Below are 5,359 nucleotides of genomic sequence, written 5' to 3'. Positions count from 1 at the left end.
TCTCTCTGTCTCTATCTCTTTTTCTCTGCAGGTCTTTGTCAGTGAGTTGTTAGGGAGGATAAGAGGAATGAGGAAACTCACTGCTCCCACCAAGAAGGGTCTATAATGGATGTCAACTCAACCGCAACTCAACCGCAACCAGATCTGGACAAGTAGAGACAATTCAAACTCATCTCAACCGCATCGAATCTCTCCTGAAACTCGACTACATGGACCGTCCCATAGCTCAGTGACACACCCCATTATCCCTTAAAGGAAAACTCCGTCCCATAGCTCAGTGACACACCCCATTATCCCTTAAAGGAAAACTCCGCCCCATAGCTCAGTGACACACCCCGTTATCCCTTAAAGGAAAACTCCGCCCCATAGCTCAGTGACACACCCCGTTATCCCTTAAAGGAAAACTCCGCCCCGCAAAAAAAATATATGTTGGTGTTTGTTTCATTAATGATACAGTCCCAAAATGTTTTGCATGTTAGCAATCAAGTTTTCAAGATGTATAACTTTTTTTTTTTTTATATATATATAGAAATACAGCCGATAGAATCTATCATACCAGTTGTATTTCTGTATGTTTGCCCAGGAACTACACAGCTGATTTAAATAACCAACTCATCATCAAGCTTTGATTATTTAAATCAGCGGTTTTAATTCTAAAAACCTAAAGGTGCACCCTGGGTCCCAGGACCGAGTTTGGGAAACCCCCTGCTCTACTCAACTCTATGGTGACCCCTGCTCTATATGTAGTGAGTTGTGTTGTATGTGTAGGTTGGTGTGATTGCTTTATTTGTTTGATTGTGTTATGTAGTGGTTTATGAGTTTGGTTGTGATGATGTATTGTATTGTGTTATGTATGGTTATGTGTTGTGCTTTTGTTTGTGATGTTGTATTGTGTTAATGTAGTGGTTTTTGTTTTTGTTGTGATGTTGTATGTGTGTTATGTAGTGGTTATGATTTGGTTGTGATGAAGTATTATGTTGTTCAGTTGTGTAATGCTGAGTATTGTTGTCATATTGCAGTCATGTCTGTGGAGTAGAGGCAGAGTTTAGTGAAGCATAGAGTTGGAGTAGAGCGGGGTCACCATAGAGTTCGAGTAGAGCAGGGGTTACCCATAGGTTGGAGTAGAGCAGGGGTCACCATAGAGTTGAGTAGAGCCGGGGTCACCATAGAGTTGAGTAGGCAGGGGTCCCACTAGAGTTGAGTAGAGCAGGGTCCACCATAGAGTTGAGTAAGAGCAGGGGTCACCATAAGAGTTTGAGTAGAGCAGGGGTCCCATAGAGTTTGGAGTAGAGCAGCCATAGGTGAGTCAGACACGGTCACCAAGAGTTAGTTAGAGCAGGGTCACCAATCAGAGTTGAGTAAGCAGGGCACTAGTGTGTGCAGGGGTCACATAGAGTTGAGTAGAGCAGGGGGTCACCATAATGAGTCTGAGTATGAGCAGGGGGTCACCAATCGAGTTATGTGAGAGCAGGGGTCCCATAGAGTTGAGTAAGAGCAGCGGGTCAACCATATAGAGTTGAGTAGTAGCAGGGTCACCATAGACGTTTGAGTAAGACAGGGGTCCGATAGGAGTTAGAGCAAGAGGCACCACTAGAGTTGAGTAAGAGCAGACGGGTCACCAGAGTTGAGTAGGAATGGTCAATGGAGTAAGTAGTAGCAAGGGGGCTTATCCACAAACTCGGATCTGGGGCCCAGGGGTGCACACCTTTAGGTTTTTAAGAAATTAAAACCGCTGATTTTAAAATAATTCAAAGCTTGATGATGAGTTGGGTTATTCTTGAAATCAGCTGTGTGTAGCATTCCTGGGCTAAATGACCAGTACAGAAATACAACTGGTATGGATGGAATAGTCTATCGCTGTATTTAATATATTATAAAAAAAAAAAAAAGAGCTCTATAATCTTTGAGAACTTGATTGCTAACATGCAAAACATTTTGGAGCTGTATCACACATGAAACAAACCACCAACCCATATAATTTTTTTGCGGGCGGAGTTTTCCTTTTAAGGATAATGGGGGGTGTCACTGAGCCTATGGGACGGTCCATGTAGGTCGAGTTTTCGGAGCAGATTCGATGTGCGGTTTGAGAGATGAGTTTTGGAATTGTCTCTACTTGTCCAGATCTGGTTGCGGTTGAGTTGCGGTTGAGCTTGACATCCATTATAGACCCTTCTTGGTGGGAGCAGTGAGTTCCTCATTCTCTTATCCTCCCTAACAACTCATGACAAAGACTGCAGAGAAAAAAGAGATAGAGGACATGAGAGAACGAGAGAGAGAGCAGAGAAGAGAGAGAGACAGCGAGACAGAGAAGAAGATAGAGACAGAGAGAGAGAGACAGAGAGACAAGAGAGGAGAGAGATAGAGACAGAGAGGAGAGAGTAGAGACATGAGAGACAGAGACGACAGAGAGACACGAGAGACAGAGAGAGAGACAGAAGGACAGAGAGAGAGAGAGAGGAAGAGAGAGACAAGATTGAACTTAGGTCATTTTCGAAGATGATGATGTTAGTACTCTGACAGCCTCAGTCCTATCGGTTCACCACTAAGAGTCCACTGTCTCATTGAACCTGTGTTAACTGCTCTGCTAATAACTCTAACCGTCTGTGTCATCTCTCTATAAAGGTGAAGTCAGTACATCTCTCTATACCGGTGAGTCCCTGCTTTGTACATTCTCTCTAACTACGTGAAGTCCGCTGCTGTACATTCTCTATAAGGTGAAAGTCCCTGCTTGTACTCTCTGCTATAACAGGTGACAGTCAGTAAATCTCTCATAACAGGTGAATCGTAGTAACTCTCTCTATAACAGGTGAAGTCCTGCTGTACATCTCTCTCTTAACAGGTGAAGTTCCTGCTTGTAACATACTCTCTATAAACAGGGTGAAGTCAGTAATCTCTCTATAACAGGTGAAGTCCCTGCATGTACATCCTTCTATAACAACAGGTGAAATGTCCGCTGCTGTACATACTCTCTATAAACAAGGTGAAGTCCTGATGTACACTCTCTATATAACAGGTGAACGTCGCCTGCTGTACAATCTCTGTCTAACAGGATGAAGTCCTGCTGTACATTCTCCTATAAAGGCTTGAAGTCCTGCTGTCATCTCTCTATCAACAGGTGAAGTCCTGCACGTACATCTCTCTATAAACGTGTGAAGTCCCTGCTGTACACTCTCTCTTAACAGGTGAAGTCCCCTGCTGTACATCTCTCTAAACAGGTGAAGTCCCTGATGTACAATTCTCTATAACGAGGTGAAGTCCGTGTCAATCTCTGCTTAACAGGTTGAAGTCCCTGCGTAAACATCTCTCTAATAACAGGTGAGTCCTGATGTTCTCTCTATAACAGGTGAAGTCCTGCAGTACATTCTCTATAACAGGTGAGTCCCTGCTGTACATCTCTCTATAACAGGTGAAGTCCTGCTGTCATCTCTCTATAACAGGTGAAGTCCCTGATGTACATTCTCTCTATAACAGGTGAAGTCCCTGCTATACATTCTCTATAACAGGTGAAGTCCTGCTGTACATCTCCTCTATAACAGGTGAAGTCCCTGCTTGTACATCTCTCTCTAACAGGTGAAGTCCCTGCTATACATCTCTCTATAACAGGTGAAGTCCCTGCTTGTACATCTTTCTATAACAGGTGAAGTCCTGCTTGTACATCTCTCTCTAACAGGTGAAGTCCTGCTATACATCTCTCTATAAAAGGTGAAGTCCCTGCTGTACATCTCTCTCTAACAGGTGAAGTCCCTGCTGTACATCTCTCTATAACAGGTGAAGTCCCCGTGTACATCTCTTATAACAGGTGAAGTCCCTGCTTGTACATCTCTCTATAACAGGTGAAGTCCCTGATGTACATCTTCTCTTAACAGGTGAAGTCCTGATGTACATCTCTCTATACAGGTGAAGTCCTGCTTGTCCTCTCTCTATAAAGGTTGAAAGTCCTGCTTGTTACATTCTTCTAATAACAGGTGAAGTCCTGCTTGTACTATCTCTCTATAAACAGGTGAAGTCCTGAATCGTACATCTCTCTATAACAGGTGAAGTCCCTGAATGTACATCCTCTCTATAACAGGTGAAGTCCCTGAATGTACATCTCTCTATAAAGGTGAAGTCCCCTGCTTGTCATCTCTCTCTATAAAGGTGAGTCCTGCTTGTACATTGCAATAGAAGTTTGCCCCCAATGAATTCCTGAGTTTATACATTACAGACGTTTTGTTTTGTTGTCGTGTCAAAATTTAACAATTCATTGTTTTGTTTGAATTTATATAACAATGTTCCAACGTTGTTTATCAATTATCTCGTCGAATTGTGGTTGAATGATTCCACTATTTTCCTCCGTTTGCATCAGTTTCAATTGGGGGACTTTTTTAAAAGCGAAAAAAGGATTCCCACTGTGGTTTGTTCGACGGCTAATGTTGTTGTTGTTCACGCTAAATGTTATTTGTTCCGGCTATCGGTGTTTGTTCACGGCTATGTTTGTTGTTCACGTAATGTTGTTTGTTCACGCTATGGTGGTTCCGCCTTGTTTTCACGCTAATGTTGTTTGTTCACCGCTATGTTGTTTTGGTCTAAGCTGTTTGTTTGGTTCACGCTAATGTTGTTTTGTTTCACGCTAATTGTTCGTTTTGGTTTCACGGTAATGGTTTGTTTCACTGTTGTTGTCACGACTAATGTTGTTTGTTACGCTAATGTTGTTGTTTCACGCATGTTGTTTGTTCACGCTAGTGTTTGTTCACGCTAATGTTGTTTGTTCACCTACTGTGTTCACGCTAATGTTTGTTTGTTCACGCTAATGTTGTTTGTTTCACGCTAATGTTGTTTCACGTAATGTTTGTTCACACTATGTATGTTAGTTTTGTTCATGGCTAATCTCGTATGTTCTCCGTACATGTTGTTCATGCTAATGTTTGTTCAATGTTGTTCTAGTAATGTTGTTCCGCTAATGTGTTCTCTAATGTTTTTCATGCTAAGTTGTTCCACGCTAATTGTTGTTCACGCTAATGTTGTTCACGCTAATGTTGTTGCACGTATGTTGTTCATGCTTAATGTTGTTCACGCTAATGTGTTCACTGCGCTAATGTTTGTTCACGCTAACTGTGCTCACGCAAATGTTGCTCACACTAATGTTGCCTCACGCTAAATGTTGCTCACGCTAATGTTGTTTGTTCACGCTAATGTTTTGTTCACGCTATGTTGTTTGTTCACAGCTATGTTGTTCACGTCGCTAATGTTTTTGTGCACGCTAATGTTGTTCACGCTAATGTTGTTTGTTCACGCTAATGTTGTTGACAGCTAATGTTCGTTTGTTCACGCTAATGTTTTCGCGTTGCCACCACAATGTTGCTACACGGCTAATGTTGCT

The sequence above is a fragment of the Salvelinus sp. IW2-2015 genome, unplaced genomic scaffold, assembly GCF_002910315.2.
Source record: "Salvelinus sp. IW2-2015 unplaced genomic scaffold, ASM291031v2 Un_scaffold5347, whole genome shotgun sequence".
NCBI classification, from domain to species: domain Eukaryota; kingdom Metazoa; phylum Chordata; class Actinopteri; order Salmoniformes; family Salmonidae; genus Salvelinus; species Salvelinus sp. IW2-2015.
Note: the sequence above shows the minus strand (reverse complement) of the source record.